Here is a 13,108-nt window from a genome sequence, read left to right as displayed (position 1 = left end):
CGCGTTCTCTCTTTCCTTTGTGCTTAATACCATTTGTTTATGTTGGAAACAATTCTCGTATATAAAAATGTAGTTTGATCTGTTTGAATAATTATTAAATAATATACGAAATAATCAGCGCAGATTTTCTTTAATAGATTGATTGCTACTTTTGTCCTTTAAAACACTTAAGAGCGTCAAGGGAGCTTTTTTATTACTTTTGTTTTATAATACACAGTTAACATGCTGTAAGATCAGTTCTAAAATTACGTATATTTTACTACATATTACCACCTATGTCAACATATACACAACTTTTACAACCCCAAATGGCACCGTAGCATGTGTGCGGACTCACGCTGCTAGAAACTGCGTTTCGATACCCATTGCAGGCAGAGCACAGATAACCCATTGTGTAGCTTTGTGCTTAATTTCATATAATCGATCAATCAGTCACAACTGTTACATTTTCGGTGTGTAACACAATCCAATCGTGATAGGTATTTGGTTTTAATTTAGGGGTGATTAGAAATTTGTTGAATTTCTTTTCGTCCCTTGCTTGACGTATATGATAGTCATGCAGCTTTGCGCGAAATTCAAAACAAACAATGTTAACTTACCCATGACAGTATTCTGGAAGTTATAACACTATATTTCAAAAGTTTTTTCCCAGGTCTAGAAAACTGGAGACAGTTTGAACATGGCCTAATGATTATAATGTATTATCTAGGAGGGATCTGAGATCTCGGAATCAAGACGTGACTTACTACACACGCTTAGCACTTAAATTTCAATAAGAATTGCATTGTAGTTTTGTAAAGGAGACAATCAAACTCCGCTATTCGATTGAAAATGATTGTTTAAGGCAATTCGTGCTGTTGGCTCGTTCTCTTTCTTCTGGTCTGTTATGTTTGAGCTACGAGGATCTTTGACTTGACAGTTTAGTATTGTGTATATAAGGCGCTCTTGAGGTATACAAACATACTTAAATTGAAATTGTTCTGAATATTAAACACTCGGTTATCCTACAGTAGAATTTGAACTTTTAACATATTATGGTTCGTGTGATCTCGATAAATTCCTTTTATTTAATAATTCATTTGAAAAAAAATAAGTGATTTGTTTTTTGTAATTAATCAGAAGGCTAAACAGTGGGCTTTATCTGCTGTACTCACCACAGATATCGAAACGCAAATTTTACTATTATGTGAATTCACAGACTTATCAGTGTGCAACTGGGGATAAAAATAAATAAATAAATGCAGATTAATTTCAAAGTTCAAAGTTGTGTGTCTGAAAATCATGCTGAGGGCGTTGTTATCAGTTGTAACAATCGAGGACTAGTACGTAAAGTGGACAGTAGTATTAATGGTTCAGCAAATGTTTGAGGGGTTAAAGAGATTTTTTTTTTTTTAATTTAATAGAATCGTGTATTAATGGTTCGAAGTCAAACATTAACTTGATTAAGTGATTTCTACTCTTGTTTCGTAGGTTTGTCGAGTTAATTCCAGATTATTTTTAGCTGTAACACTGTTATGTTACATGTATTGTAGAATATTAAATTTAATTTGAGGTACAACGTCGATGAGTTACTGTATCACTACTAGTCTGTTGTTTTTTAGACTGTTGTAACGTTTAGTTAACGAGTTATAATTATTTTACTTATATATTTTACTAAATTTTGTTATCAACCTTTTCTCACTGTTTTGCGCGACTATCGCAAGTGATTAAAAAAAGCGTTGGATTTGTTGACAACGTTCAAAATTTATGCTGTATCACTGTTGAACATGGGTGTTATTTTGTGAAATTTGTATGAACAATACAAATAACAATGTTATACAATTGTAAATTTATAATCTAAGCTCTGATATAACAACAGAAAGATATTCCATAATGTTAAAGATGAATCTATTTTTACGTCAAACTTTGGTCTCAACATCGGAACGATGAACACCACAAACTAACATTTTATGTAAATAGCATTTACGTAATATATTAACGGTAATATGTGGCATTTGTGAGGATCTACTCTAAGAGAAGTTTTGATGCACTTTAACAAATTATTGAAGTCTTTTAAAAACAAAAGTTGCATGAAATGAGAAGGGTATAAATTGAGTTGTTTATATTTACTGATATCTACACATTCTCTTTATTATTACACAGAGTTAATGTAATTTTTTCTTTTTCATTTTATTTGTTTCAGGAAGGAATATTGTCAAACACACCACAGACTGTATGGTGGTTTGTGGCAGCTGACTTATGACAAATGACTGGAATGGTGGCTCTCAAATATGCAAAGTACATATAACTAGTATAGTTTTGTGTTATCTAGTATAACCACATATCATAAATGCATTTTTAATTTAAAATATGTTTAGAAGACTCTTTGAAAGTAGAAAATATTCAAAGAATCATTAATAACTTATTTTTATTTATTCTTTGAAATTTCATTCTTTTGGTAGAATCATGATAGCATAGGCAGCATTCTTGACATTGAGATATTTTCTTGGTACTGACAAGAAAGTTAATTTTTGAATGTCTTTATTTCTTTATCTCTTCAGCAAAAGGTAGATTTTGACATCAATAACTAATATAATGTGAGGTGAAATTAATCCTGAAGGTGTGAAAATTATCATTTGTGGCTTACACTTTTAGATTGGTAAGTCACGTCAAACTTTCCAAATGAAGATGTTTGACAGAAGTCAAGTTTCAGTGCTCTTGACAAGAACAGTTGATTATTTGTTGTGCATGTCTGTATTAAGGATTTTGTGTATCATGTTATTCCAAGGAGATCCAGATAGTCTTATGAATTTGATTAGGAAAGACAATTATAAGAAATCTGATACAAAACTGTTCTCATCTGTCAAGGACGTTCAATAAAGCTCTGCCCAAGAAACGTATTTACAGAAAAATTATACTTGCACTTCTCTTTCAGTCAATGACATTCAAAGAAGTAAATGATGGATTGAAGATTAGAGAAGAAGCTTTTGAAACAGCTAGATTGCACTTATGTCAATTGAAGTCTGGGTTTCAGAGTACAGTAAAACCTGTACAAGCCAGAAATATTAACATTTTGCAGCATTATCTCAATATTTCTCTTATAAAAGGCCCTCTGTATGGTGGAACCCATGTAACAAGGATGGAAGACTATATTTCACCTACTTCATCTATCAATAAGTTGGATTATAACTTGAGTAAGATGGGAATACATTTTTTTTGATTAAATATTAATTTATTATGTAGTTAATTTTTTAAAAATATGAAATTCTCAGACATTTTGCTACAGTAAGTATTGGTTTGATATATTCTGTTCTTTTTTCTGCTGCCATTATTTTTGTAGTTAAATTAGATTCATGATTTTTAGGAATATTTATCTTTTTAAGTGCAAAATTTTACTCTTTGAATAATTCTCACAAAAAAAAATAAATTCCTATCTTCCCTAATTTTAAAATTTCAGGAAAATTTACCATGGGTAATAGGTACAAGTGAAAATCTACACTGTTTCAAAAATTTAAGGAAGAATGAACTTCCTGTGGAATGGAAAGCAAATAATAAGGCATGAATGACAAGTGCTATATTTGTGGAATTTTTGAACAAATTAAACAAAAGAATGGAACAAGAAAATATGAATATTCTACTTTTCCTTGATAATGCAACTTGTCACCCAAAAGTTCAACTTTCAAATGTTCGTTTAGTCTTGCTACCTCCATGTACAACATCAGTTCTACAGCCACTATATAATGGAATTATACAGTGTATAAAATTGAAATACAGAAAATTGATGCTTCAGCATATTACTGCAAACATGGACGACTGTAAGAGAACATCTGAAATGACCATGAAAAGTGACATGTTAAATACAATTGCATTTTTAAGTCATTCAATCAAATGTGTAATAAAGTGCTTTCAAAACTGTGGATTTATTCTTAATAATGGCGGAGATTGTGGAAAAATTGTTTGTTATAACGATTCTAGTTAAATCCAAACTGATTGAGAAGATTGATTTAGATGATTTTGTGAACGTAGAAAGTTTTATGAATGTTGACAAGAATGTTTTAACAGAAACTGATGAAATTGATTTAAAATCTATAATAGAATTGCAAGATGGTAACAGTGTAAGAGATTCAGAAGATGAACAAAATGGAAAAGATAGTGAGGAAATAGAAATTCCAACTTCATTGCAAGTGTTAAGTTATATTAACACTATTAAATTGTATGCAAAAATCACAGAAGAAAATTAACTACATGTAAAGGGCGGAGAATTGGCATTCTTTTTAACTGCATGAGATAGCCCATTAAAAAAACAAAACAGTTGAAATTGGACACTTTCTTCAAATAAATTTAAGATTTTGTGTACTTTTGTATATTTGAATGTCTATTTTATTCTTATTCTAATAAAGATAGCATAAACAGTATAATAACTTCATTCACAAACATCTTGCTTCCCTTAAGTCAAGCAAGTACAACGTTCTGTTAAAAATTATTTATAATTAGCAAAATGCGTGTTCACTGTCTGAGTTGGAAATTTTACTTCGTCCATGTAATTCTGCCTTCGACAGGTTTTACTGTACCTACAATACAATTTGTTTAGCATTACTGCAGGTGAGCTGCAATGAAAGGGGTAGAATTCATATTGAACAAATCAACATGAAAGCTACATCTTGAGGAACAAAAAAGGTTAAAGTGGATGGTAAAACAGTTAATATCCATTGTTTTACTTGTCAGAAAGTAGAGTACATTTATTGTGACTATCTGAAATGGTTCTTGAATGCAACAGCTAGGATATCATGTGCCGTCATTTGACAAGAGACACAAAAGGATGTTGACAATGCCTTTGGTATATTATGTCACAATGGTGGTGTTTTGGAACAAAGAGTTGGTCAAATTCCAGTGGAAGCTGAAAACCAAATATCCTGCAAAATGCTAACAGAGTTTAAACATTTCTTAAAGTATAACTTTGATGCTTACATGGTAAATGATTGTGCAGCCAGGCATGACATTTACCCCTCGAGGTGGATTCCTGTACATGGCGATAGGACTGTCCAGAGAAGGCTTTGTTCTTTCAGTTTACCTCTTCTGGGACATGAACATCCACCCATGTGAAGGGGTGGAGATTATTCTGGTGCATTGTCCTAACACCACTTTAGCCTTGAATTCTTGTAGACAGGTGGCCTTGGGGTGTCCTCTCTTCCCAGAGTCATCTGGTTCACTTTGGCTTGGGTCAACCAAGTACCAGTGTTGGATGTTCTTAACAGGTGTTATAGACATTGTGTCTGATGCTGGTGGATGAATACAATACTCATGAAACCCTTGCATTGCTGCAGTGTCCTAGTTTGGCATTGCAGTGCATTCTCTCATGGGGCTACATGGTGGGTAAGGACAGTGAACACTGAAATGTTTTTACTTTAAGTGTGGATACCCCCATTCATGAAGAAAAAAAAAAAAAAGTAAAATTGAGAAAAACAAAATATTTGTTGAACAGCCATGAATGAATGACTTTGTTCAACAGTAATCATCACAGTTGATTTCTGTACCAAGGTTTTTCATTTTGCATTAAAAAGGGGTTAGAGGGTCTTCAAGGCTTGGCTCCATGCCAGTTGGCAGTCAACTTGAAGTGAGCAATGTGAAAACAAGCTTTTCCAAATAAAACCCTCTATTGGACTTTAGCCATTCTGCTTCCTCAAGGACTGGAAAGAAGTCCTAACTTGACTATACCTTGGTCACAGTTTTTTAACTTGTTTTCTTTTATCTGAGACTGATGCACAAATATGTTGTCTGTGTAACATTCCAATTGCAATAAGCCACATTTTACTGTTTTGCTGCTGTTACAACTCTCAATGATGGCACCATTTTATACATGTTTTGTCCCAAGGATGGTGACACTATCCATCTTAGAAATGTGTTTAGTTTTTTAAAGGCCATTAATCTTGTTAATGCTATTTAAGTTTTTTAACTTATACATTAGACACTTTTTTAATGTGATTCCCTTTCAAGAATCAAAGTACATCTAGTTCGATTTGAAATTAGAAAATGGCTGTAACGTCAAATAATACAAAACCACGACTGGAAAGGCCGACTTCAGATGACTAACGCTGATGTTTGAACTACCTGTTAGTCACCCTGGCAAGTTATAATAATTAAAATTTTGCTACAAGTCTTTTAAAACTTGTTACTTTCTGATATCAGCCATAACATCAAATAACTCAAAACCAGGACTGAAAAGCCCAACTTCAGGTAACTAATGCTGATTTTTGAACTTGTCCGTTAGTTATCCTGGCGAGTTATGGTAATTACAATTCAGAAAGACCTTTACAACTTATATCACTGTAGTGTTTTCTCTTACTGCTGTAGACTAGATATAAAAATTGGATTTAATGCTTTTTATGTTTTTAATTCAAAAATTGAACTTTGTTTTGTTTTACCCTGATTTCCTTTTATGAATTTTAATAATATTACTTAAAAATTTTAACTTTTTACTGGATGTTTGGCACAGATAGCTTAGTTGCTTTGCACCCTAAAATGCCAAACCAACCAACCAAGGTGTTTTTGTGGTGTGCTTAATCTCCACTCACAAAGACAGAATTATGCTGCTTACTAATTTTCTGATTTTGACATTTACATCATCATTCCACCTGCCACAGTCAATTGAGGCTGTTCATCTGAACTGTAAGGTACAGCTATACATTCCCAACCTTCTCAGGTGTTTCCAGTGTTAGCAGTTCAGTCATTTCAAGACAGCATGTCATGGTTCTTTAACATTTATTCATTCTGGTGGTAAAAACCACAGTGCCTGTGAGTGCAAACTGAAACCACACTATCTTAACTGTAGTGGTTTACACACCTCTCACTTTTATTCTTGCCCCAACTGGGTGGAGGAGAAAGAAATGCAATGTTTGAAGACTGTAAACAATATCTCCTACCCAGAGTCTTGGAAGGTATTGTCCCCCACTCTATCTCGGTTGTATATGCTGATGCACTCTATTCCAATGCTACAGCATTCACTCCGAACCATGGTGTATACTTGTCCTGTTGTAGATGATTCAGATGGACCTTTCAGGATTTCATATTACAATCATATTTCCAGTGGTGATTTACACCAGGATTGTATTACTGTTATCTCACTTTTCTCAAGTGTTTTGATGGAAATGAAAATGAATCATTTGAATGTCAAGAAAATGTACATTCATTAAGACAACTCAAAGTGCTCTCAGAATGAATTGCTAATTTTTGGAATGCTTGTTAGCTCACCAGCATGGTTTTGAATTGTAATTATTTGTGCATATTGACACGCAAGATGGAAAAGGATGTACTGACATGTATTTTGCTTCTGCAATGCATTATGTTAAAATATGTCAATATGTGAAATAATATAATATCTCCAAGGGAACTCTTCATAGCATTTCAGAGCAATGGTTGTTCATGAGAAAGTGTCTGAGCTTTAGGTTGAAAATAAAGTGTTCCATATTTCTCGGTGAGGTGATGTTTGATGGAGCTAGACTTCATATTTGAGTATTCTGGCATGAATTCTTTTGTAGTTGATTTGAAGGTCCCCTTTCACTTGGTGTTATCTGTAGATGTGGATGATAAGGAAAATGTTGCTCAAGATAAAAACTGTGAAAGTGATTTTATTGATGAACAAAACAAACTGGAGCTAGTGAATTATAATGATCACTACACATGCATTGAGGTACGTACATTGCAACAGCAAAACATCATAATCTACTCTGGAAATGAAGAGGGTGTTTGTTGAAAAAGACAATGAATGTGGTGTATGCAAGCACACATTCCAAATGCAACAGCAAAACGTCTTAATCTACTCTGGAAATGAAGAGGGTGTTTGTTGAAAAAGACAATGAATGTGGTGTATGCAAGCACACATTCCAAATACAACAGCAAAACATCGTAATCTACTCTGGAAATGAAGAGGGTGTTTGTTGAAAAAGACAATGAATGTGGTGTATGCAAGCACACATTCCAAATGCAACAGCAAAACGTCGTAATCTACTCTGGAAATGAAGAGGGTGTTTATTGAAAAAGACAATGAATGTGGTGTATGCAAGCACACATTCCAAATGGTGAGAAAAAGACAAATATGTCATTATGGTAGAACAAAGAAAGATTTACTCCTGGTGTCATTGAAACATGCAAAGAAACTCATTTATCAAGGTTGTGTGGATTTTATTGATACTATGAAATGAGGTGAGACAGCGTCATCAGTGAATGATTCTGGGACTAGGAAAAATGCTTGCTACAGTGAAAATATCTGTTGGATTTGTCAAGTGATAATGAGATTTACAGTCTTGATTAAATCATTGATAGGAACATGCAAGAAGCATGAAACATTGCAGTTGAAACCCAGAGGCACTTGGGAGCCATATTGAAGGATAATTACTGAAATTGTTGCACCATCCAATTACTCAGTTGTATCTACTCGGGCTCTTGCAGAGATCAAGAAAAATAATACCATTGATCAAGGGCAAAGCTATTGTATCTATGTAACAAAGAACAAAAACACAAATAAATAGCCAAGGTCTGAGCAGACAAATAAAAAATGCCACAGATACACCTAAGGCAAAAACCCACCAAAAATACTAAGTTTGCTACTGTCTACTTTGGGAGTTAAGAACTTGTGATAGTGTTGCAAAATCTGCAAATATTTTCATAAAACTTTGTGTGGAATTTTAGTTCAACCTGGAAAATGCTAAAATTAGTTTTATCTCATTCTGCAGTGATGTTCTAGATTAAGGTCTGTATCTCAGAATGGCTAGTATGAGTATTAACACTTTTACTAATAAAGCGGAGAACAACATTTAGACCATCAGCTCAAGTATGTTAAGGTCTGTTATGGAGCCTAAATTCTTGGTGCCTGGCCTTTGGAAGCATTGTTAACATAATAAAAACGGGGGAAAAAAACCCCACAAAACAGCTGTGGTAAGTCTGCCACTTTAAGGTAATAAAAAGACAAGTAATACTTTTATTCAATTACAAAAGTAAGTGAACACTGTTGTAAGTTACTCCAATAAACTAAAATGTGTGTGTGATTTAAGGAGTTTATCAGTACGTATAAAAGGTTTGCGTGGACTTTAAAATTTGTATTTATCATTTAATGGGCTAATACCCACAGAATACATTTTAAATGGAGCGTCATTAACTTCTCACAAAGTAAATGAAAAATGCAGCTGTATTGACCTTTTTCATTTGTTACTTTTGCTACAGAAATGCTCTTGTTAATTCATTTAATCTGAAAACTAATATTCAGTTAATTGATAAATGAAGTTTCTGTAAGAGGTGAAATGTGACAAATCTTGATAAAGCTCAGTAGAGATGATAAGACTTACAAATATAAAGCTACCACAATCTTAAATGCAGTTATGAATGTAACTAGACAAAGGTAATGTAACTGAATCAGTGATATAATGTCATATACACCCAAATGTTACTTAGTTAGTATTAACTATTTCTGATGAGAGCTTTAATGAACAGGAGGTAAAGCCAATAGTGGTCATTACATTAACCCTTTTCCGATGGTCATGGGTCAAAAGCCATGTTATGGCATTTGTTGACTTGCATTTAAAATTTTATTGAACTCCTGTTTTATTCATTTATGTCGGTAAAGTTCAAATCAACTTGTATATTATAATTCAAACTTTCATATTATATATGAGTTAATTTCTTAATTCAAAAATAAATACTTAAAAAAACAAAAAAAAACACCTAAATATAGATTTTATTTGTCATGTATGTTGAATGCAGCTCTGGTTAAAATTAGATGTTTTGATGCTAAAACGCAAAGTTGTAGTTTTGTACAAATTATGAACTCAAATTATCAATATTGACAAGCTAGAATATAAAATAAGAATCTCTTATTTTGCTGAGATATGACTTATGTTCTGAATCAGACATAGTAGTTCTGTTCTCTTTCTTTCTTTGAAATTGTCTGTCACATACTCTTATTACAATACATAATGTGAATAACCAATCAACAGCTCATAATTTCTCCCTACCAGTTTCCTCAACTGTTTTGATTTGTGAAAAAGCTACCACATTCTTTTGATTTTGAGAAAGTAAGTTGTGTCTTGAATCTGCTTGAAGTTTCATATTTTTTAAAAATCTAAATACATCTTAGTTACTAAGCTTAATAAATATTTACCCATAACTATTAGTCTGAAGATACAATGCCTGAAACAAAATGAGCAAAACTAAAACTTTAGCTAAAATGTGATGTGTGAAAAGTTAAAATTCAAACAAAGCATGCATTAGTAGATGATAGTGTTTTAGACCAGTAGTTCCCAAGTGGTGTGCTGCAAAATTTTGTAAATGTATGGCATAAAGTATGGCTTTTTGTGACAATGTAAAATAATCAAGTTTATTTAGGCCAACATAGTCTCATTATCCTAACACCGAGTGTCAAAGTAGAGTAAATAGGAAATTTCTGTATGCATGATGGTATTTGCATGCCCTCTTGGATGCAGGGTCAGATGTGTCTGCTATGAAGTTAACCTCATTTTCCTAGTATGCTATAGGTACAAAGAGTTTGGGATCCACTGTTCTAGACTATGCTTTTTTAAATTTGTAATGTTTCACCAAAGTTGTATTGAGATCACACAGTGAAATTTTGGTTTAATAAATAGGACATTCATAATAGTTTAGAAATGGTTGGAATATATAAAAATGCAGAGTAGTTTGTTGATTAAGTCAGCTAGCTCAGTGGTGTAAATTTTGAATTGGATTTATAAAAACTGTAGATATGAGAATATTAGTAAGTGAAGTCACTATTGGGACATTGCTTATTTGTGAAGTTTAAGTGATCTTTAATTATGCAAAACAAATTGTTCAAACAGTTTAAAGTATAATACCACATTTGAATTCTATTTCATGTTTACTTTTTAGTTCATATGTGTATATATTTTTCTGTTCCCTGTAAGTTATTTAAATGTGGAGTTGGAAATTGTTTCTTGATGCAATTTACAAAATAAGTTGATTAGTAGTTGAACTTCTTTCTAGAAGTATTATTTTAATCATTCTAAAGCATTTATACACAAAAATTATTTAACTGTACAATACTAATTACTAAACTTTGAAAGTAACTTTTTTATTTTAATATCTCTATTACCACTGTCACTTTAAGTTAAATTCCATTTTAAAGTTATGGTGAAAGCTGGCAAAATATTTAAAACCAAAGTGCTTAATATTTTTATGGTAAAAGCGATTTAAACATTTAATCCTTCTGTGATTGCATGAATATGGTTTGAGAAAGACAATGTATGCAGAGTCTATTACAATAAACTTAAAGTTCCATGAGCTAAAATAAAATTAAAGATTCTTGGCTATTGTGATCCATGTTTTTTTCTGTTTTTTTTTTACATGTTTGTATATCTTTGGTATTCTGTAAAGAACATATTTGATTATAAAAACTGAATTTATTATTTAGTCAAAAGAGAATGTTTTTACATATTTGTGGATCAAAAACTGACAGGTTTGTAATTATAAGGTTTTAAATGTTTTTGTTTATTTAGTTGTAAATATATTGTTAAATTTTTAATTTTTGAATAAATGTATGTAATTAGAACTAATCAGGAGGAGCTATGTATGTAGATCACAACTGGAAGTCAACCTAGTGATTATTATAAATAATTTAATGTACTATTCTTACTAAAAATGATTTAAAATGCATTGTTTTGTCTTTTGGATGCTCTTGGTGTTACCAGTGTTTTTGACGTAAAATTGGTAATGTGAAATTTTTCAGCTTAGAAGATTTAGGTTAGTCCTAAGTTAATATACTAACCTTATCATGCAAAATTTTTGTAATAAAAATATGTAACAGGTAACAAAATTAGATATAAAATGTTCTAGCGAACATTGTTTATAAAAGTAACACTAACCCTTTAAACAGTGGGAATGATGCACGTAGCATCATCAATTGATGATGGCTGCTGTTTAAGGGTTAAAAAAAATACAGTATAGAACTGTAAACAAAGTATTGTACTAGTGCTGTATAGTGATTCCCTGCATGCAAAGGAACTTTTAAATGGTGGAGGGGGTCTTTGTCTTGTGAAAACAAAACCTGTCGACTGTGTATTTGTGGATTTCTGTACATTTAAAATTTTGCCCTTATGTAAGTGTACTTAAAACCATTGGTCAATGGTAATTTCTGTATGTTACAGACACATTTTTTTTAAACAAAAAGAAACCCCATATTCAGAATGTATTTATCTTAATAATTACTTGTATGAATGGAAACAGTTTCACCATAATTATCTTGAGAATCATAAGATTTATACAGGAGATCTTGGATGTGTTATTTTATATCCATTTTTGAAGCTGTGTAAAGACAATTTCATTGATAATTTGTGTTGTTTTAAACATGCCACAATAAGCAAAAATAAATGGGGTGTTTCTCTATATACATTAGAAAAAAGCAATTGTGAACATTAATGTTACAATTGAAAAATTATATTCTTTCAATGCAACAATTGCAAACTTGAATAAAACATTACATGCCTTTGTTATTGTGTCAATAAAATATACCTTGGCAATTTTTAAGCAGTGGTCAAGCAAAGAAAACATACTTGAAAGGAATTAATGCAGCACCACGCTATGTGATTTAAAAAAGTACTGAGATGTACGTATTGTGTATTTATTAGTGTTTCCAAGATACACATAGATGTGTGTTTGTGTGCATTTATCAGTTGGTGTTTCCAAGATATGCATTTTAACTTCTAGTTTTTACTTGTACAAATATAGTGACTTTCCTTAGAGAAATGTTTAACAAACATGAAGGGAGCAATTTGGAGTGTTGTATGATGTCAAGGTGAAATAGATACTGTAATATTTCTCACTTTGATGGATTTGTTTTTTTTATGAAAGCTACATTTTTGCAAAGAGGTTTAGGTGAGTTTCTTGTTTCTGAAAAGAATGCCTGTGAAGAAGAAAGTATTTTCTCAGATTCTACCATAAATATTATATCCAGTTTATTAGATAATGAAGGTTATGAGAACCTCATGAAAAACATTTCTAAATTCTAAATCACATTCTTCACCTCAAACGATTAATCCTGGTAGTGAATCTGTAGTTCATAATAACAGTACAGGTGGAACCAGTGCTGGTAGAAAACTGTTAGGTTAGAAAC

The 13,108-nt window shown here is 32.0% G+C and overlaps 1 protein-coding gene across 6 annotated transcripts in view; it reads left to right on the top strand.

Annotated features, from left to right (window-relative positions):
* The first annotated feature begins 298 nt into the window (after positions 1-298).
* The window catches only part of LOC143226086 (uncharacterized), a 61,554-nt gene continuing 48,744 nt past the window's right edge, over positions 299-13,108 (top strand). The window contains exons 1-3 of one of the 6 annotated variants that reach the window (XM_076456585.1): positions 1,332-1,466; positions 2,183-2,277; positions 2,915-3,173. The gene's annotated coding sequence lies outside the window, so the exon portion shown is untranslated. Of the gene's footprint in view, positions 1,471-2,182; positions 2,278-2,540; positions 3,174-13,108 lie in introns of all 6 variants that reach the window. The other 5 variants (XM_076456581.1, XM_076456580.1, XM_076456582.1 and 2 more) reach the window with 5 other exon arrangements.

Source organism: Tachypleus tridentatus, chromosome 9, assembly GCF_004210375.1.
Source record: "Tachypleus tridentatus isolate NWPU-2018 chromosome 9, ASM421037v1, whole genome shotgun sequence".
In the NCBI taxonomy this organism is placed as follows: Eukaryota; Metazoa; Arthropoda; class Merostomata; order Xiphosura; family Limulidae; genus Tachypleus; species Tachypleus tridentatus.
Note: the sequence above shows the minus strand (reverse complement) of the source record. Positions and strands in the feature narration are given on the sequence as shown.